At 33.8% G+C, this 23526-nt stretch overlaps 1 protein-coding gene across 8 annotated transcripts in view; it reads left to right on the top strand.

Annotated features, from left to right (window-relative positions):
* Window positions 1–23526, top strand: part of LOC123319500 (disks large 1 tumor suppressor protein) — a 693102-nt gene that overhangs the window by 575689 nt on the left and 93887 nt on the right. The gene's annotated exons all lie outside the window — the stretch shown is intronic.

The raw sequence follows: 23526 nt of genomic DNA, 5'->3' as shown, positions 1-23526 counted from the left end.
AGAAGTCTCGCCATTGGCTGCAATTCGTATCCTGGTGAAATTGAAAACAGACGTTCGTTAAGTGCTGCCATCTTTTCGACGAAAATGAGAACTATTGTAATATTCGAAACTCCTACTTATCGTTCAAGTGTTCTGGCAACAGCCCACATTCTGGTAGTCAACAAACGTTAGAATACAGCATAATGGCTCTTCAACTGACCATTTCAACCAACTCTGGACTGGAATGCAACAAACATCGTGTTAACTCCTTTACTGTTCAATATTTTTGCCATAGCTGTCTCGATAATTGCTTATTACGGAACTTTAATATGCAGACGACTGCGCACTTATAGCTACTAGCTCAGAGGATCTCCAGATAATGTTGGACACCCATAAACATACATACGAAGCTTTAGGCCTTAGACTCGATATTGACAAAACCAAAATCCTGGTAAGTCCGCCAGAAAGCCTTGAAACAGATATCAGCCTGGAGGGTGAAACTCTAGAACAGTTCGAGCAGTTCGAATACATACTTGGGAACCTTCATAAATACTAGGGCTAACCTGGACACGGAAGTACACAACCGTATCAATTTTTCATCATGGGCATTCTGGAAGATAAAAGACAGAGTATCTCATAATCAAGACTTCAATCTGGATATCAAGACAGCTGTTTACAAAGCAGTGGTCCTCCCAACGCTTCTTTACGGAAGCGAAAGCTGGACGCCCTAGAGGCGACATATTAAACAGCTTGAACAAACGCAACAACGTCATCAAAGACAAATAATGCACATCAAATGGTTCCACATAGTTTCAAATGAAGAAGTCTTGCAACGCGCGAGTTGTATAACAATTGAGACTCGCGTAACGAGGGCCACATTCTGAGGATGCAAGACACAAGACTCCCCAAAATAGCTCTGTATGGCGAATTGACTGAGAGAGCCCGGAAACCAGGAAGCCAGTATAAGCGGTTTAAGGATATACTACATTAATCCCTGAAATCAGTTAAAGCCAATCATTACTGGGAACAACTAGCGTTAGGCAGATCACAGTGGAGGTCTTTGGTCCACAGCTACAATGTAGACTCGAGATGAATACAGCGGGGGCAGATCTGGTTGTGACTATCTATGCCCGGAGTGTGGATGGATCTGTAGGTCACAGTTGGGTCTCTTCAGTCATAGGAGGGCACACAGTCGCAAGTAGCCCTAAGAAATTATGTTTGATCGCACCAATAGTTTTGGGGCCCTTTTGAAGATTTATTCTCGGTAACGGGATACAGCAACTATGATGATGACGGCTAAAACGGATGGCTAGAAAGTCCCGTGGTATGAACTCCTCGGAATTCGTTGATGGGAAATCAAATGGATCTTTGAGCGCTAAAGTATACAAAACTTTCAAGTGCTAAAAATGATCGGTAAAATACAATGCTCCACAAAACTCAAGAGAGTTCAAAAATTTCGTGACCGTTTCAATAGTTGCCGATTCTTGTCCACCAAATGTTCATTTAAGAGAGATCAAATGTTAACTCCCTTATACAGGGTGTAAGGTAAACATGCGGCAAAAATTCAAGAGGTTATTCCTATTTTGAGGATATTTTATCCTTTGATGATTTCTTGAAAAACGCTTTGTTACGAAGAACGAATTTCCTGCATTCTACGGTCCTTTTCCGCTTTGCGGTCTCTACACCATTATTCTATTTTGTGCGCTATCTAAAGTCTTTAGTTTTTACTCTTTCCGTGGAAGATGTGGACGATTTAAGAGATCGGATAATTTCTGGGTATAACTCAATAAGAAACGACTCTGGTGTTTTTAAAAGAGTTCGGCAGTCTATGAGGAGAAAATAGCTCACGCCCACCAGCACCTACACTTCAAGAACTCAGGCAGCTTTTTCCACAACTCTGGACAGAAATTGATCAAGGCTACTTCATCAATCTGTTCGAAAGTATGCAAAGGCATTGTCAGGCTGTGGTCATTGTTCGAAAAGGCTATACTCTTTACTAAACTTTTTAAATTTTTGAAAAAGTCTCGACATTTCTAAATTTTTTTTCTTGATAGTGTGTGACCTGCATTATAGGAAGTCTGCCATAAAACATAAAATCGAGAAACATAATTCATCTGGAGATGACACTGGCGACTGACTCAACCATTTCATTATAATTTGGATCTTATCATGGCTTCCTTGATAATTTTGACCCAATTCGGTTTTTGACTGAAAATAATAGTTAATGGCATCTTAGAATGTCCATGTTTGTTTCAATATTTCATTTTTTTACATCGCTCACTTACCTATCACATATACCAAGATTGCTCCTAGAATCTTTTGCTCGCTTTCTTCCTTATTTGAACGAATACACTGACACTAAGCAACTGTTTCAGTCCAGTCTTTGGACAACAACAAATATTTATTTGCCATTCCACATGTTTATGTTCCAAGATATGAACCTACCTACCGACCTACCTGCTTAGTGCGATACAAATTACAATATCACATCGCTGTCGAATTTGCACGTGGTAGGCTACTTTCTCGCACGAGCTATGTATTTGCGGTTGTCTAACGTCTGCATGGTGTTAATTATTGGTTCGTGGACGGTGTCTATTATTCTAATATATTCTAGCCTTGAGAAAGAAACAAGATGTTCCGAAACGTTGGCAAAATCATACTGCATGAACCATCATAATTGTTCATTCATTCTGTCCAAATTCCAAAATAGATTGCTCAATTCTGAAATACCCTTTTTTACTCAGGAAGTAATAACAACTTCGTTTTTCAAATGGATAGTCTTATATTTTATTCCGAAAATGTATTCGTCATCAAATTCTGAATTGTTTGAATGTATTTCGAATGTGACCGAGGATGACTGGAGAGGTCAGAATTGCAAAGAAACACCTTCAATTCGACATATTCAATGTCTTCATCAGGGCACTGTAATTAGATAAAATCTCATGCAGTATTACACAAATACAGTAGAAAACATTTCCAATTGCTTTCGAACGCCACAGTTCGGAAGTGATAATACTAACACGAGAATTCTGAAGATAGTAGTTTCCAGACATTGCAGATGGATCCTCACGTCTGCCTGGGTAGCTCTGTTGGAAGAGTACCTGACCGGTAATCAGGGGGTCGTAGGCTCGAATCCTGCTCTGGGTGGTACTTATTTCAGAATTCAACTCCCGTCTGCATGCCGCTAAAAATTTTCCTTACAATATACTCTAAAACTATCATCACAATTTATATTTTCGACTTAATTTGTTCAATGATCGGAGGTTCGCATCCGATCCCTGCTGATATCGCTATATGTCGACGACGCTTCGGGAAATGGATATGTTGAATCCCGAAGATCATTGAAACCGTTGGTGAGATGGAGAGAGAACTCGAAATAACATGTTTCTACGGTTTGTTAACAGCCTGTATCTTTTAAACCGAGCCGATTCGGCAAAAATGGTACGGGAAAAAAGTCTTCGTTTTGACCTCAAAAATCTACTGTTTAAATATTTGTACGAGTCAGACTCACCCCGTATATCTAGGCCTTAAAGTTGTAATACTAGAGCTATCGGATTTATATACCTTTCAAAGGACTAAGCTCATCTCAATTATTGAGAAAATTCAAATATTTCTGGATTATCGAATTAACCTATCATGTACAGCATGTCATACCCGCATAATGCAAGTCGAAACCTACATTCATGTTGATAGATTCGTCCTTGGTAAAGTGATTGTAACTCGATGTACAGAACCGCGCGTCAATTGGAAATCTGATAGCTTTCGAATTAATTCTCTACGCCAGAATCTATCTTCTCAATATAGGGCCCGTGAACAGTTCAATTTGTTTGTATACGTGCTCTGTGTAAACGACAATTTAATGACGTTGTTATTCGGTTGTTCCGTGCATTCGGTTTAGATAAAGGACTTCAATCTCGAAATATAAAAAGAGGGCTTTTTGTACATTTTCAAAAATATAAATCCTTATGAACTCTTAAATTTCTGTTGTGAGTTCATTATTATATTTCGATTTCGTAGTGTAGTTTTATTTGAATTAGGAACTTTTTATGACACACTAAGCTGAACTATTGATATAGATTGTATAAAATGAAATGTATTGTATCGAATTCATTTCATTTCGATATTCAAATCTTCAGAGGTTTCAGCATTAGATATTCTTCAACTTTCTCTCTGTTCCCGATGAACTCACAAAGGAACAATTATTCAATCGAATGAAAGGTGTTTTCGATAAAATTCGTGAAAATCCTCATGTGATAAAACGAGACTTTATGAGCCTCATAAAGAGGACCAAAAATTGTGGAGAAAGTGGATTTTGATGAGCTAGTTTTAATTATTAGTTTCAAGATGGCGTAGTTTTTCCTTTCAGTTTATGTATTGTCAATTACAAAACCTTTTATCATTGTGAATGACAATTTTGAATAACCGAGTATGGTATAATTGTCTAATACATTCAACAGAATAGTTTTTGAAGAAAAAAATGCAATTAAGAATTTATAAATCCATTTTCATAAACAACAATTATTAATAAAACATGATCCACAGGTGGGGCAACCTAATGATTCATATACTTTGACAATCATACAGGCAGAAAACGAAAATGTTGATTAAAAAACTACATACAGGTTGTTTCCCATGTGTTTGAAGTTCATTCATTCTTTCATTGCTGTATCCCGTTACTGGGGATTAATCAACAAAATACATAAAAAAGAACAGACTTATAATTTCTGAAGAGACCCAACCGTGACCTGCAGATCCTTCCACACTCAGGGCATGGATAGTCACCAACCAGATCTGGCCGCCGCTGTATCCTTCTCGATTCTCCATTATAACTGTGTACCAAAGACCTTCACTGTGACCTGTCTAACGCTAGTTGTTCCCAGTTATGATTGGTATTAACTAATTTCAGGGATTGATGTAGTGTATCCTTGAACCGCTTATACTGGCCTTTTGGTTTCCGGGCTCCCTCAGTTAATTCGCCATATAGAGCTATTTTGGGGAGTCTTGTGTCTTGCATCCTCAGAATGTGGCCGCTCCATCTGAGTCGGGCCCTCGTTACTTGACTCTCAATTGTTGTACAACTCGCGCGTTGCAAGACTTCTGCATTCGAAACTTTGTGGAATCATCTGATGTGCATTATCTGTCTTAGATGACGTTGTTGCGTTTGTTCAAGCTGTTTAATATGTCGCCTGTAGGGCGTTCAGCTTTCACTTCCGTAAAGAAGCGTTGGGAGGACCACTGCCTTGTAAACAGCTGTCTTGGTCTTCAGATTAAGATCGTGATTTTGAAACACTCTGACCTTTAGCTTCCAGAATGCCCGTGATGCAGAATTGATACGGTTTTGTATTTCCGTGTCTAGGTCAGCCCTAGTATTTATGAAGCTTCCCAATTATTTGAACTGCTCGACCTGTTCTAGGGTTTCATTCTCCAGGCTGATATGTGTTTGAAGGCTTTCTGGGAGACTTACCAGGATTTTGGTTTGGTCGATATTGAGTTTAAGGCCTAAAGCTTCGTATATATGTTTATAGGTGAAGTTAAATAAAGACTCATTGAGCGCGTTCCTGATTTGTGTCAAATTTTAATTCGATGTTTCATTGAAACTAACAACTTTAACCTAAATATAATTTTTCAGTCGAATAGATCGGGAATTTTTGGAGTTAGCCAATCGAAAATTTGAGAAATTTCAGGAAACCCTTTGTGTAATAGAAACGCAGTACCGAAGTCACCTATATGGGGTCTTTTTGAACTCAGTTCAATGCACTCTATGCACAGTTTTCATTTGTTCGTTTACTCGTGAAACACCCTGTATAGAGGGGTTGATGAAAATTGTGAATTTTTTCATTCTCCATTGTTCTCAAATTATTTTTAAGCAGTATGATAAAAAGTGTGTTGTCGTGAAAATGATCACATGTTGAGTTCAATGATTATGCATTGTCCGATGTTGCTCACATTCATCTTTCAAACTCATGTACATTAAATATCGAACTAAAAATTTATACGTACACCGACAGTGAACTGAAAATACATTTTCGCTTATCAAATTCATAACGTTTTCGCAGTTATCTAAGTGGTAATGAACTGAGCAAAAACCATTAGCCATTAAGATATACGTTAACTTATTGTTGGTTTAATGGCCTGGCCCACTAGATGAAACATATTTCATATTTATTGGCTGCTCCCTCTTCAGGCGGAAAATTCAAATATTCAGATTCAATGATTGAATGCATGTGGCCTATACTTAATAAAAGTTTATAATGAAGCTAAAAAACACGTGTAGTGGTTAAATAACTCATCCTGGTAGAAATCATATGATTCGGTTTTTCAGCTTCAATGGCTCCAGATCTTCTATAGTACTTGTGAAAAAGAATTGTCCAGCTTTTAGCATCGTTATCGAATATGAAAATTTTGTGAGATCGTTCACATTCCTTTCAGTTTTATGGCATTTTCTGCGTTTGCAAACGCTTTTAAAATTAGTAATATCTGTCTTCTCTATTCTCAAAATACTTTGTGTTCCTAATTTGTAGGTACAGATGAAAAGACAAGATGCCTTGAAGATTTCAAGAAAAAAAGTTCCATAAACATGGGACCGCAAACGATTTTTTTTTCGAGATAAAGGGTGTTTAAGTTGAGTTTTTCTCTTATATTATCTATACACTCCACAAGATATTCAACACAAATGTTCAATTTGATGTGTCAAAACTTACAATGAATTTATTCACCACAACTCAACTGAATTTGGATTTTTCTGAGGATTCCAGAAGAATCGTTCGAAATTTTCGAATTAACACAGGCTCATCAAAATAAAGTTCTGGGGGAAAACAGGCTACAGTGTTCCAGAAAAAAATATCACCCTGTAGATTTGCTATCGAAATTGGCATATCACATGGTGTAAACTCTCAATTGTAATGTCTATGCCAAATTTCAGTTGAATGTCTTGTGAAGTGTAGATACTATCAGAAAAAAACTTGGAAAAAATTCAAACTTTAACACCCAGTGTTTCGAAAACGAAACGTTTGCTATCCCAGGTTAATGGGACTCTTTTTTCTTGAAATTACTCAAGGAATCTTCACTCTTCGTTTGTACCCCCAATTCAGGAACATAGAGAATCGATGGAGTAACGGAACCTTCAAACTGCGCAGTAACTCATAAATGTTGTTTTAAAGCATCGGTGTCTTTCGGTATTATAATGGGAATAAACGAAACGAGAAAAGTCAAATTCGAATGTAGGTGCTTGCCGTAACACCATATATGAGAGGTAAATGTCTCTAGTGCATGCGTTGAAGTAGGTCAGTTGATTTTTAGGCAACTTTAAATGTGGTTATTTTCTCTCAGAGGCGGAACCGAGAGGATAAATATCTATTAATATTATTTGTATGGGTCGGAATGAAAAAAAAAAGCTTTATCTTTTATCTCGATTTCCTCTTCTGGATGCTTTTCTGCGTAATTTTTTGAGACGGCTGGTAAGAACCCTGAAAACGATTAATTAAATACATTTTTTGGCAAATACACTTACAGTAGTGCTGTGAGTTCGATGTGAATTAGTTAAATTATTCATCGAAAAAATTGTTATTTATGTACAAAGGACGAAAAACTGTTTATTATAGTCGAGCCTTTGAATTGATATCCGAGGCGTAAACGAGCTCGCATTCCGCAGAAATGCAAGAAAAATGTTATGCACATCTTTTTAATAATGTATTTAACCCTCTAATACCCAAGTCCGCCTTGAGACTGGTTGCATATAAGTGGATACAAAATTATTCTGCCCATGTCCGCCTTCAATATAGGTTTATTTTGTGAGAACAGGTGTTAATGTAAATCAGTTAACTATTTGCGAAAAAAAGATGTAGATTACATAAGCCAATTTGAAACTATACGGAAATAATTATAAAAAAGGAGAAAAAACTTGGGCATTAGAGGGTTAACCCTCCATTACCTACAATTCTAAATGACAGAAGATGGCACCCATCAAGACATTGAATATGTCTAACACAGGGCGAGTGTTTGACTCGTACAAATATTTTAACAGTAGATTCTTTAGGAGAAAAGAAACATTTTTTTCCTATACCATTCATTTTTTCCGATTCGTCCCTGATAAAAGGATAAAGCCATTTTAAGATTTCATAATGAGCAATGCCACCCCTGGAGAATCAAAATTTCCTTCTGAATAACAAGCTAAATCTATACCACTGCACATCTGTGGATTTTTTAAACAGAGTTGCATTCAGCCAAAGTACCCAATTTTCCGAATATCACAGATATGTTTTATTTTTAAACTTCAAATTACTCGAAAACGGCATATTTAACGAGAAAACTTTTATTTTACAAAACGTTGAAATATTCATTAGATAGCGTCCAACTAGAGTTGGAGTTTCTAGAATTGAGTTCATTGAATTTTTGGTATTTTTATGGTACGTAATGGTCATAATGAGAAAACTGGAAGACGTGGCTGATATCTTGTGTTGTGTGTAGATTCATCATATAAATGAAAAACTATATTCCGAAATTCATTTAATTTGATAAAACCGTTTGTGGAATAGAACTACAAATTTTTTTATAGTTTTTCAACAGCCTGTATCTTTTTAACCGAGAAGATTCGGAAAAAATGGTGAAAGAATAAGTGTTTCTTTTGACCTCAAGAATCTACTGTTAAAATATTTCTTCAGACTCACCCCCTGCATATAATATGTTGTAATTTGTTGAGGTTCATTGCGTCTTAGTACGTTATCGAAATTTCAAACAAGCAATAGTTCTTTACAATGTGTAATAGTAACAAAATTCGTCAACCCCTAATTATATATATATAATCGTTTTCTCACTGAACTCGAGTTAAGTATTTCTGCAAAAAAATATAGAAAGTACAGACATGTAAAATAACCTCCTATCGTTGACTCTTGAAATATTGATAACGATATGAAGTTTTATTAAATGTCTGTAACCAACAGTGAGAAAACGATTATATATATATATAATTAGGGGTTGACGAATTTTGACATTTTAATCACTGCTAATTAGAGTCTTCCAATATTTAATCAAATTCCAAACTAATATCAAAAAACCGATCTGAATAAAATTTCTTAGAGGTACGTGGTTGGTCGGAAGACTCAGTGTAAATTATAAATGAATTAATATTGATGAGGAAAACTCGTTCAGAGTTCCGGAACAGGGCTGGAGATTGTTTTTAGGGGAGAAAATGATTTTTAAAATTTTCGGCTAAAATATACTTCGTATCGACAAAGTTTGAAAATGATAGTTGTAGTTAATAGTAATATCTATGATTTTTCATTTACCAATTTCAACATAACCTGAAATTCATGTAGAAAAATGCAAAAACCCGATTTTTTGATTTTCAAAATAATAGTATCGATTTGTATAAAAATAACTTAAATATATATGAACTTGGATGTGCTTAATGAGAAGTAATTTATTGCAACGAAATATGCACTTTCAATTTGTTGCAACTTTAAAAAAGCCAAATTTCTAATTTTAAACTTCAACAGGACTCAATTTCTTCCTTGAAACCTCAATTTTTACGACGAAATAAAAAATAAACTTTCCTTTTGAAAAAACATTCTTTAAAACGTCATCTGTATTATGTTGACGAAGAATCTGAAGGAATGCAATATTCAGACGAACCTAAAGAAATAGAAAGCTACACCTACATACTTCAAAGATGGAGTGAACCAGTCCCAGAAGATTCGATCCAAATAACACTCAAATCTCATTTATGTATTTACCATAGAAAACTTATCTATCTAAAAATTGAACTGTGATTGTTATTTCAATAAAATAATTTTTATAGGAACATGAAAAGATTTTTCAGAAATTTTCACAAGCTGCGATGCCTCCATTTCCGGAATTTTTTGAATGTACGGTTATTGTTGAAACAATATTTTCAGAAACTCTCGAAATCGTAAGAGTGTAACTCTGTGAAGTTTGTTCAGTATCACATGAAATATGTAGTACACTCTTTTGCATTCATTCGAAAATGGTTTTTTCTCGCTTCAACCAATATTTTTTTAAACGATAAATAAATTCGTAATTTTCCTGAGGTTTCAAGGAAAAATGGACAGTTTTAAAGTTGAAAATTTTTTTCGAGTTTATAACGACAGATCTCTATCAAATATACATTAGTTTGTCCCTGAACAAGCCTGAAACAACTCATAGTATTGGACACTCTAAAATCTAAATTTTTAATCCACGTTTGAAAGAATTCGGATCCATTTGAATTGAAACTTTTCAACTTGTTGTTGTTGCTTTTCTTATTTCTGCAAGCAATATTGACGGCTCATAATCATCATATTTTGTATAATAATATTTCAATGTCCAGCGGCCGAGAAATCACGGTCAAAATAATAAGAGATCGAACGATAAATGAGTATCATCAACTTGTACCTTGAAGGAAATAATCATCATTATCCACTCAAGAAGACTGTTCTATTTCACACTTATTATATTTATTTATATTCCGCTTAGGAATTCAAACGGAAAGGAAACTATCTGTGAAATACTTAAATTTACGTTTAGAGATAAAATTCTGTTCTCGAAGCGACATACATATACAGTGAGCAAGCAAACATTACTAATTTCTCTTAGATTATATTAAATTTTGAGAAAAATTGTGATACAAGTCAATTTTGCAAACTTTTGATGAGCAATTCAAAATGGTCATTGGTTTATTTAGTATCACGCTATGTATGGACTGTAAAAAAATCTTTGTATTAAAAATGCTAAAACACGTCGATTTATATTTCTGATAACTTACTTACTTCCTTCAACATGGCTGAAAACTGGAACTTTCTTTGGAGAGTCCCCTCCAAAGAACTCAAAGTTCTTTGGAAATCGAGTTGTCCAATCCGGAGATTACCCTATAAAATAGACAGAGACAGACAAACAAAAATTTCAAACAGAATTGATTGGGTTAAGATATCATGGAAATACATCAAAAAAACTTTAAAATGTCGTATATATTCGAAAATTTCAGACACTTCAATTTCCTACTGTATACATGTGATATGTTTATACGTAATTATCCAATTTTTGATATTCATTCGAAAAATCACAATTCGAGTTGAAAATTGTTGAATAAATAAAAAGTTAATGAATTTTATTCGATCGAGTCCACTTCTGTTATTCCAAATTCATATTAATTCAGCCGATGTCAATTCAATGTTCGAATTATTGCATGATGTTATCCAGATAACAAAACATAATTTGATGAAAGGGTTCAGAATTCGATAGTAACTGTGGTATTTGCATGGAAAATAGCAATGAGGAATGGTTATCGGTTTTTGGTTAGTCGATATATTATTCAAAAGATTGAATCAACTTCGACATATCCAACTAACAATAATATGAAACAATTATTGGTCATTCTTCGGCACTGATGAAATCAGGTCACACAATCAAAATTAGATTGAGTTTGTTGTTCGAAAACTAAATTCGGTAATTAAAAGTATTGGTGGTCCTTCAGAAAAACAATGCACTTGTCGATTCCTAGTCTTTTTTGTCTGGATAATAAAGTTCTATATTCACTATAGCCAAAATATCCCTTTAAATAATCCAAGATGTTGAGGAGAATAAAGGCATATGAATACGTTTAGGAATTATCTTCTTTTATTGCTATCGAGAAATGTTTTCAATCAGATATCAAATCAACAAATTGAAATTTTCAGGACTGGTTTAAAATATGTGAGCATTATTACTAATTTATGTCGAAAATTATACTCCATTCACGTTTATATTAGCATTCGGTTGGCCAGGAAATAATTTTCCCAAGTTTTTGTAACTAGAACGGACTAAGGTTGGCTCTCATGAGATGTCGTTAATGTCATAACGCCGTTGCCACAACTAATATCAATTTTTATTTTGAAAATGCCGAAAGTAATTGAAAAAGAGAGAAGAGATTGGGTTTCAGAACGTGCTATTAGAATTCAGGTCCGCTCATTCTAATAGTAGGTAACACTGATATTCTAATATCTGAAATATATCATGGTAGAGAACATATTCAATGTGAGTGAATTTATATAATGTTTCAGCTGAATCTAAACGACTTATATTTTAGCTAAATGTTTCCACAATCAGAAAGATTGGGAATGAAGAGGATGACAAAAAATTTCCTTCTATTGGAAGACCCAAAAAAGCGGTTGCATCTGAGAATTTTATTTTAGGGTGTACGAATGTGAAAAGTTACTACAGAATTTTCGATGAATGTTATCGTAGAATGAGTTCCAGAAAATTAATTTTTCTATTTTTCATTTGACTTGTCCTATACATTGTAAATGTCTGGAGAGATCAATAAATATATAATTATTATTAGGTATTATATCAAAGAATTGAAAATAAACAACCCACAAATACGCGCCAGTTGTCCTGTTAATTATTTATTCATGTGAAATTTTTGTTCAAAGATGAAGTTCATCTTGACTTGAAACATCCTTTGATTCCTTTTACTTATATTGATGCAACATGATTTTTGTTGAAGAATTTAACATTCTTGTAATTATCTGTTAATTCCTTCGGGAGATACCCATTCCCAACGACTGCATCATATACATTTCATCTTCGGGTTAATATTTAATATTTTTGAAATCTACAACTGATGTAAGGTATTCAAACTTTGTATAAAGAAGATAACGAACATTAACTCTCCTCAAGCTACTGCATATTATGATATTATACTGATCTCTTGTATTTTCCATACAAATAACTGGATTGTGTATGCCTTCCATCAGCTTGTATAAACTTGAATTATGTTCGTCACATATTTTCCGAAGAGATTCAACATTGTTATAAAATACGTAATAACAGAACCTTTCACGTAAAACGGGCAATGTAGCGTTGATTTAAAACCCAAAAATGTTTTGACAAGCGTCATAATCCCAAATTTTCGTACTATACAGTGTGAAATGTGTCAAATTTCCATGGCCAACCAAGTGCTAAAATAAAAGTGAATGGAGTATAGGAATTTCAGTGAAATTGATCGTCTTCTATTTGACGTCAAATTTTTTTTGATGAGCAGCATTTGGCTGAACTCGTTTATATAGTTAAAAAAACAGTTTCTGAATTCTCTGTTCAGGCATTCGGAATCGAATTGGTCTGTCAGCCTCATAAATGGGAATTTATCCATCCAAAAGCTCAATAACCGGATACCTATTAGAGTGTTGACAGGATCGGTTCAATCGAGTTTTTGTCACATAATAGCGTGATTAACGAAATCATTTGTCGTTACTATTTTCCATATAAATTCCCTTGTGATCGCAGAACTCGATCCTGTTTTATTGAAATGGAAATAATGGAATTATTTGCAATATCAAATTCAAAATTGACTAGTTGACGCTGATGTGTGACGTTACGCTGAAATCGATAAATTGTGAATTAACGAATATGTTCGTGCCTTGTAAATTTGTGTGTTGCATCACTGGTTTTCCATTCGCTAATTATATCCAATATGAATTCATACAACCTATTTACGATCAAATCAATTGTGATCTACGAACTGATCAAACATTCATTGTAGAACATGCTGATAGCACTTAGCGGATCTCTAAATTTGAGCAGGGGTAGCAAAAATACATTGAGGAGTGTACAGTGTACAGGGTGGGCAAATTTCGATGTTTTAGTACTACAGCTTTTAAACCAGAGGAGATAGACAAAATCTGATACCCCATTCTCGTTTTCTTTTTCTGAGAAACTTACAATAGTAGTAGTGATTTTTGGCCACTTTCTTTTGTTTTCGAGTTATAAGCAAAAATTGGAAAAATGGCGATATCGAAATAAATTTATATCTCCGCTAATACTGATGATAGAGCTCTGAAATTGAAACATTATACAGGCACTTTTTTACGTAGAATCCAGTGGCGTGCTCGCCTTCTCAGAAATATTTTTAATTACGAAGCTATTACCCAAAGTTATGTTTTCTTAAATGGGAACACTAGTTCTCTGTGCAATTTTTTGAAAGCTTGATTTTTACTGATTTCAAAAATATATAACATCATATGGTTTGTATCAATATAAATAATAGAAAACGGTCAAAAACCTTTTTTCTCAATATTTCTATGGTTTCAACTTTTGACGAGCACAGAAAAATAGAGTTTCCTATAACAAAAGCAGTCTCCTTCCGGCAATGTCATTCTTTCTATGCTTTCTACCAATTTTCACAAAATTTGAATCAAAATATATTTCATAAATTTTTATAATAGTGAGAGGATTTATAGAAGGAGACAGTGGTAATCATACGATGCTATATGTTTCTGTGCTCATCAAAAGTTGAAACCATAGAAATATTGAGAAAAAAGGTTTTTGACCATTTTTTATCATTTATATTGATACAAACCATATGATGTTATATATTTTTGAAATCAGTAAAAATTAAGCTTTCAAAAAATTGCACAGAAAACTAGTGTTCCCATTTAAAAAAACATAACTTTGGGTAATAGCTTCGTAATTGAAAATCCGACTAAAAAGGCGAGCACGCCACTGGATTCTACGTAAAAAAGTGCCTGTATAATGTTTCAATTTCAGAGCTCTATCATCAGTATTAGCGGAGATATAAATTTATTTCGATATCGCCATTTTTCCAATTTTTGCTTATAACTCGAAAACAAAAGAAAGTGGCCAAAAATGACTACTACTATTATTAGTTTCTCAGAAAAAGAGAACGAGAATGGGGTATCAGATTTTTTGTATCTCCTCTGGTTTAAAAACTGTAGTGCTAAAACATCGAAATTTGCCCACCCTGTACAGGCTATCCCAAATTTCCCGATTTCAGCTCTTTCTTCTACTTCTAGACTAGATAGGGAAAAACCTTGAGACGAGAAAAATCCATTAGTGGAAATCGTTTTACGATATTTCATTTGTCTTGAAGATATAAGCAAATTTTGATATTGTGTCGATTTCGCAAATGTGCCCTAACTTCTTTATTTTGAAAAATATCAATACAAAAACGATAAAAACTTACAGGAACTATTTCACTGGGAGTCCTGTACTAAGGGTGAAAAAAAAACAACTTCCTATTTTAAATAAGAATGCCTTCTTCGTTTTATCTCATCTCATACAAAAAATGGTCTTTTCAAATATGGTAATATCAGCATAAAAATGATATGATCACTAACTGTCGAATCTCTCATGCATTATTCTAGGAATGAAGTGGACATAGAATACTTCAATTCATTATAACAGTAAAGAAGAATGAGTAAAATTTTTTACTCTAGATTAGTTCCAAGAAGAAGCATTGCCAGATATTTAGACAACTTCCTTATAGGATTAATTATGAAATTAAAAAAATAAATCACTTTTTCAATTGGATAATTTATTCGGGGATCAGTGGATAGGTAATACATGGTTCTATTGGCTAGCCAGCAAGATCACCAAAACTCAATCGTTTGGATTTTTTCGTATGGGGATATGTTAAAAATGAAATTCTCAAGACTCCATTCATAAACAGAGCTGATTTAGTGCAGAGAATCAGATACGTCATCAGAGACATTCCCACAGAATAATAGTACTCAATAAGAACATTTCATGAGTTATTTCCATAAATTATATAAATTCTGTTCGATATTTATTCGAATTGAGTGTAACATGAATTGATTTCATTCAAGTTATGGATGTTTCATCTAACAAATGGAATTCTATGAACAGACAGTTTAATTTCGTATTTATTGAGAGTGAACAATTTTGTGGTCAATGGTTTCGTAGAATTCTATCAAAAATTGAAATTTCATAGAGAAATGGCAATTTTGCAATGGGTAAGGAAGTAATATATCGACATGTACTGGGTGAGTCTTCGACTAGTAGAAATATTTTAACTGTAGATTCTTGAGGTAAAAAAAAACACTTTACTCCAATACATACAATTTTTTTCGATTCGGCCTGATAAAAAGATATAGTCATTTTCAATTTTCATAATGAACTGTCCAACCCCTGAAAAGGCAAAATTACCTGCAGAATAACTAGCTGAATCTGTGACACTACACATCTGTGGATCTTTTAAACGAAGTTGTTTTCAGCCAAAGTAACCACTGTTTCAAATTTCACAGAAATTACTCGATAACGGCGCATTATACGACAGAACATTTGAAGAAAACTTTTATTTGACAAAACGTTCAAATATTCCTTAGATAGCGTCCAACTTAGTTTCAAGAGTTGGATTCTTTGAATTTCTGGTATTTTTATGGTAACTACGTAATGGTCATAATGAAAAAACTGGAAGACGTGGGTGATATCTTTGTTTGAAAAAGATATATCAAATAAATGAAAAAATATATTACGAAATTCATTTCATTCGATGAAAACGTTTGTGGGATAGAACTGAAATAACATTTTTCATGGTTTTACATGCAACAGCCTCAATCCGAGCCGATTCGGAAAAAATGGTAAAGGAAAAAAAAGTGTGTCTATCGACCTCAAAAATCTACTGTTGAAATATTTGTACGAGTCAAAGAATCAACTTGTATATATATTTTTTTGAAAAGCTATTATTTTTGTATAACATAAGACCAAGAAAGTTACCATCCGTGTTTAAAAATTTTATTAGAATAGAGAATAGGTGAATTTTACTAAAAAATAAAAATGCTTAAAAAAATATGCACAATTTGATAGTTTATGCTCTTTATCTCTACCTGACAATGGGCGTTATATATAAAACAGCATATAAAAACAATATAAAACAGCTAATAAAGGAACAATATCTTTGTCACATGACATTCACGTGATCGACAGGGAAGGGGCATATTTTTTGAGTAGTTGACAACTCAGGAAGTCATTTTTCACCTCGAGAGTTGAAATTTTCATGAATTGAACTATTCATCATATTTTATCATTAAATTTCGAGTTATAATCATTTTTCTGAATAGTGAATGAATGAAAAAAACTATTCATTTGTTTTATGCATATCTATTGGTAGATATATGTATCTCCCAAAAAATATTTTACCAAGAAAAAACTGACAAATTTGATTTGTTTATAACCGTGATACACAGAATAGTAACATGGTATGAAAAAAAAACCCTTTTTCGAAGAGAAAGAAAGACATTTCTGTAGAGGATAGATTTTTTCTGCACTTTTTTTTCAGAGCACCCAATAGCCTTTCTATGGGGATTATTCATTCATTCAGGGATATATAAAGTATATTTGATCCTGTTTTAAAACAGTCTGTCATTTGATTTTTTTCATTCCTCTGCTACTGCGATTGTTTTATAACGCGCTATTCGAGTCATTTCAATTTTAAAAATTGATATGTCTGTATTATTCGAATATTTTAACGCTTTTTTGATATCATTCTCAAATATTGAGAAGATCTGTTGATTGCAAAGATGAAATGCCGAATGTGTGTGATTCCTACACATAGCACAAATATATCGAGTGGTCGCGTCGTATAAAAAAAAAAAAGTGTTATATTCAACAAGTTGACCATGCGTTGTCATAATTCGAATAGTAAATAACAAGGTTTGGTAATGAAACACATGAAATTCCTCATCGATGACACATTGACAATCCCAGCATTTATAGGCAAACCCAGACGATTCACCAGACGATAAACGTATCATAGGTATGTTGCTAGGTAGGGTTCTTTTCGAACAGAACAGTCACACTCACACATTTCGTGTTCGTTGAATAGGGGTGAGTCGAACCCCCCATACATCACATCGTCAGACCCAGTGGTAACTTACGATCGAAATACGTCCTAAAAACCGACCACTTTTGGGTCAGTTTTGCGTGACGCCGCCTCTGTCTGCCTGCGAACTTGAGCTACTTTGGAAGGTCGCACCAATAAAAACATTGAATGAATGTTCGACGTATTAAAGGTCGGCACCCACTGACGTTTCCTCTTTTATGTATTATAAAACTGAGCTTCGAGAATGAATTAAAAATATGGCGTGTCATAATAACTTTATTTATCGTTTCATTTCTGTTTTCTCGGTGAGTTTGTTGTTTTAGGTTAATTTATACATGGCTCTATGAGACAATTCAAGGCGAGCAAGATTTTTCACTGTACGGGATTTCGTATGTACCCATAAAAGTGGTATTTGCATATTTTTATTGATTCGAATTGTTTTATATGAAATTGACGAAAAAACGATGTATGTCCTTCTTGTTGTTCGTCAATCTTTTTGAATCATTGCCTTGTTCTTCTTAGTATTTTATATCTTAACGCTTTATAATATAATAATAATACCAAAAAATAAGATGCATTATTTTCTACAAGTATATACTCAGTTATATTCACTTTTATTTTAGCAGTCGGTTGGGCATGGAAATTTGACATATTTCACTCTGTATAGAACGAAAATGTGAGGTTATGACGCTTGACAAAACATTTTTGGGTTCAGCGCTATGTTGTCCGTTCGACGTAAAAGTCTCAGTAATTATCTATTTCATCAAAATGTCGAATAACTTCGGAAAATATGAAGTCGAGAATATGTGACGAACATAATCTAATATACATATAAAATTCTCGTGTCATAGTTTTCGTTACCATACTCCTCCGAAACGGCTTGACTGATTTTGATGAAATTTTTTGTGCTTATCCGGTATCTGTGAGAATCGGCCAACATCTATTTTTCATCCCCCTAAATGTTAGGGGTAGTCCACCCCTAAATTTTTCTTTGTATTTTTTAGACAAAATTTTTAATTTCTATTTTTTTATGATACAACATGGAAATTATTTATATGGCAAATCAACGTTTGCCGGGTCAGCTAGTTGACGTTTATACAAATTGATTGAAGGCATACCAAATCTAGTTATTTGTATGGAAGATAAAAAGATCAGTTTGTAAATATATTTATTTTTGCTATGGAAGAAAGAAAGAAAAGTTGAATACGAAACATCAGTTGTAGATTTTCAAAAAATCAACCCGAAGATGAAATGCATCTGATGCAGTGGTAAGGAATGGGTATCTCTCGAAGGAATTAACGGATAATAACAAGAATGTTAAATTATTGTTATTAAAGAAGTCGAAATAATTAAAGAAGCTTAAAGGTGAGAGGAACTTCACCTTTAAACAAAAATTTCACATGAATTAACAATTAACAGCTCGTATTTATAGCTGTTTATTTTTAATACTTCGATATAATAATAATAATCATATATTTATTGATCCCTTAAGACATTTACTATGTATAGGACAACTCAAATAATAAATAGAAAAATTAATTTTCCGGAACTCATTTTTCGATGACAGTCATGGAAAATCCTGTAGTAAATTTTGGCATTCGTTCAGCCTAAAATAAAATTCTCAAATACCACCACTTTTTTGGGTCTCCCAATGGGAGGAAATTCTTTGTCATCCTCTTCTTTCACAATTTTTCTGATCGTAGAAACATTCAGCTAAAATATAAGTCGTTTGGATTGAGATGAAACATTGAATAACGATTGAAATTTATTCTGAGAGGATTCTGCATTTCTTAATAAACTTTTTAGGGTTTTATTTTTATTTTAATTTCATTTTTAATTGATTTTGTTTCAGAGATTGGGAGTGAAAACCCTAAAAAGTTTATTAAGAAACATTGAATAAATTCATTTGCATTGAATATGTTCGTTATCGTGGGATATATTGTAGATATAAGAATATCAGGTTTACCTACTATTTGAATGAACGGACCTGAATTCTAAATAGCACTTCCAGAAAACCTGTCTCTTCTCTCTTTTTCAATCCGTTCTAGTTACAAAAACTTGAGAAAATTATTTCATGGCCAACCGAGTGCTGAAATAAAAGTGCATGGAGTATAGAAAATATTGATAATAGATGTCGAATAAAGAAAAAATCAATACATAGATGCTATACTGATACTGAATTAATCACTATATTTCATTTTCATTTAAGAAAGTATTCCAAAAACGTCTTACTAATAACAGCCATAAGTTTTGAATGCAGAATGTAACACAGATTTTATATGAGGAACAAAAATGTGAACCGCTGATCGAATATAATGCCAAGATCCCGAATCTTATTAATCCTATTTAAAACAGAATCGATGATCGATATTCAAGTTCAATTTATTCACAGCATACCCATTCGAAGTATGTAGTACTGAGTACCATCTGCAAGTAGATCTCGAAGTAGATACAATCATCCACGATTTTCACTCTATCAAAACCTTCAAATGATCGACATACGAGAGCTTACAAATATTAATAATCAAATCATCAATGAACAGTAAAAACAGAAGGGAGCATGGGGGCCCAAATTAGAGCCCTGCGGCACACCCGATCCAGCCACAAACCCAAAAGAAAAGTGCCCCTAGAAGTGAAAAAACTTATCAAACAGATAAGATGCATCTCTTCATAAACTTTTTAGGGTTTTCACTCCCAATCTCTGAAACAAAATCAATTAAAAATGAAATCAACGATTTGCTCCTGCGTAAATTCTTGCACTAATTTGTCAGGAGCAAATTAACTAAAAAAATTGTTGCCTGACAATGAACTCAAAATAAATAACGTTGAAATTATAATTCTTCGTAACGTTTCGGAGTCTATATCAGACTCCTTCATCAGACGGAAAAATCTACTTTTGAGAATCTTCTGATAAGATGCAACCAATAATACCGGATTTTTCGAAAAACTCCACCTGGCTTTTAACTTCTTCAACATGCCCGTACTTCTTGTACGACAAGTCGGTTCGTGCATACCCAGCCGCACTGTCTTCCGTACAAAGCAATCGACGGTGGAACTGAAGCCGATTACCATCGCCAGTATTTCACTATGCCGACTTCGACTACGATAGGCAACTTTTAGTTTATGTCCGTTGCTTAGACACGTGAGTGCCAGGTTAACTTGGAAACCGATCGATCGATTTCGATCAAAGCGAAATCGTTACGATAACTGGACAGTTTTCGAATAATCCGCGCGTTTTGTGCGTGCTGTGGAAATGCCAGTTTTGTGTGTTGGTGTTTAGTGCGGCTTGCTCATATTGGAATATTGTTAAAAAAGGTATCTTTTTGTTTTTCATTAGTTCGGCGATGTTGCTTGGAAGATTGACGAAAATCCGGATGAGAAATGCTGTTATTGAGGTGGACGTGTAACGGAATAAGAATTCTGATATACAAATTTGGGGCGTCTGTTTGTTTGGCGCCAAGCGAAATCGAATAGGTAGGGTAGAGAAGATAGAAAAGCTTCATTTGTGTCGTGGGAGCGCAATATCTTTTATCGATAACTACTTTGTCCACATGGATTTAGCGCTACTGGTTTACTTTTGGACGGGGCCTGTTCGAGAATTTTATGAATAAAATTCAACAAGATTCGGATCTAGTCATTATAGAGGGTACTTATAATTAGGTTTTGTAACATCGCAGTGGGTTTTGAAGTATTCTTTGCCGTTCTATACAAATATTATGGAGATTTAAAACTGAACGTAGTTCTAATTATTGTTTTCTCGGTTTGTATTTAAATTTCATGAAACGTCTCTTTCCAAAACCGTAAAATCTTTTGAATTATGCAATATGAGAATATTTCTACGCCCACTGAGATGTAGAAAGCGTTCGAAACTGTATTTGGAATGATATAAAACTAGAATTTTTTTGTTGGAAGCCGTATAATCCTTATGTACCCTCATAGAATAGCTATGTATGTATCTTATATACAATTAACCGAGCAATTAACGTTCAAATCAAAAAGAACATGATTTAAACGTTAGTTTATACAAGTGAGTAATTGAAGTTCGGAAGTAAACCGAGAAGTAAACCTTCTCGTTTTTGTTTAATAAATAATATTCGTTGTAATCAACATATCTTTCCATTGTAGGTATGTGTCCTTTTAATAGGGATGAAAAAATGTCAAAATAACTAAAATATAATATGAAGAGTATATTTTTATTGGCTGAAACATCAAACAATATTTGACGATTTGGACACCTTTTGTTACATTTCTGAATTTACTTATCTTTCAAACTTGGACTTGAAACATTCCTTCCGTGTTCCATTAAATGGATTGCGGTAGATCATAATTTCAATTGACGATTAAAAAAATCCATAAAGTTCGGGTCCGGAGGTCTTTATTTCAATCGACTGTCTTCAATGCTACCTATTATTACCGCATCCCTTAACACTCTTTGAGAACATAGGCGCCCAACAAATTACGATTATTAATATGCAGGTACTTAATTTGAATGAACGTAATGATTATGTGAAATAATCATGAAAAAGCTCTTTTGTACAACTTCTTGAAAATTGATCCTTATACTGAAAACCTCGCTGAAAACTATCTCATTGTCACAAGGATCTATATCGATCTATATACTTGCTTGTTCATCTTTGCACTTTTCGTGTCTATGGTCTACGGTTATTATTTCTCGAAGGGTTATATTTCTTCTATTTATACATAATTATATATAGGGAACTCTAACGATTTGTCAAAATTTGCTAAGCGTTCGCTGTCGTGGGGCACACAAGCTTTTCCCTCCATTAATTCACGTGCTGTTTTGGTCGAGTATTGTGTTTTGTGCATGTTTTTGGAAAAAATGTTCTTTCCGATGTTAGATTAGAGTGATAAGACTATAGCTTTTTCAGAAATGCCTCTTTATAGTGATAATAAAAAGCTTTGTGTGCCCCACGGTAACGAACAATCAGCTGATTTTGACAAATTGTTAGAGTACCCTATACATCTGATGAAATTCTATCTGCATGGTTAACTTTATTCATTATTTTAAATGTGGCTCAATAAAGTCAAATTCTCGATAATGATTAGGATAATGAGGATAGATTTATATATAAATCTATCCTCGAATCTATCTAATATAATATTTCTTTCAGTACTCATGTTTGTCGAAATTAAATCGAATATAGATTGAAGCCCTAAATGTTCTCATTTCAAACACTGAGCACTCATATTTTGCGTAGGTTCTATTAAATAACGTTCATTACATATTTGCCGCTGCCGCACCTCATTACAAATGCTATTTGATTTGTTGCGTTTGATTAGCTCCCCAAAAATGGGGTGATTTTAATGCGAAACAAATTAATATTCCAACTAAACGAATTCAACTCATGAAACATTTGAGTTTTCATACCAGCAAACTTTTATGATCAAAGGGAGAAACATGTTTGTTTTTCTCGATCAAAGCTTGTGCAATTTCCAGAAAACTGGTGTGGAAAATTGTACACATGTAGGTACGTTTTTTATTAGGTCATCTGAAAACCAGCAAGACTTTGCTCGAGAAGAGATCGAAATAGAAATAAATCTCGTAATTTTTTTGATGAGTTTCAACCGAAGTTTAACAGAAGATTCATATTTGTATTCGAGCCATTGCAAAACATGAAATGAATAATAAGTGATGGATAGGTACCCGAGGGAATACCCAAAGAATTAAATATAAATACCACCTGTAAAAATTTCTCATATAAATAAGATACCTACATGTATGCCAGACTGTGGAAATTCATCTCGCAGCGAATATAATATCATAGTAAAAATGCAATTATGAATTGGAGAAGCATGCAAGGGGCCTTGAAATCATGGTAACTCTACGGAAGATGATGGGGCATTCAAGTATAACTCGATTTAACTAAATATATATATCCAACATTTTTAGTAGATCGCGATGAACGAGGAAAATT

The sequence above is a fragment of the Coccinella septempunctata genome, chromosome 8, assembly GCF_907165205.1.
Source record: "Coccinella septempunctata chromosome 8, icCocSept1.1, whole genome shotgun sequence".
NCBI classification, from domain to species: Eukaryota; Metazoa; Arthropoda; class Insecta; order Coleoptera; family Coccinellidae; genus Coccinella; species Coccinella septempunctata.
Note: the sequence above shows the minus strand (reverse complement) of the source record. Positions and strands in the feature narration are given on the sequence as shown.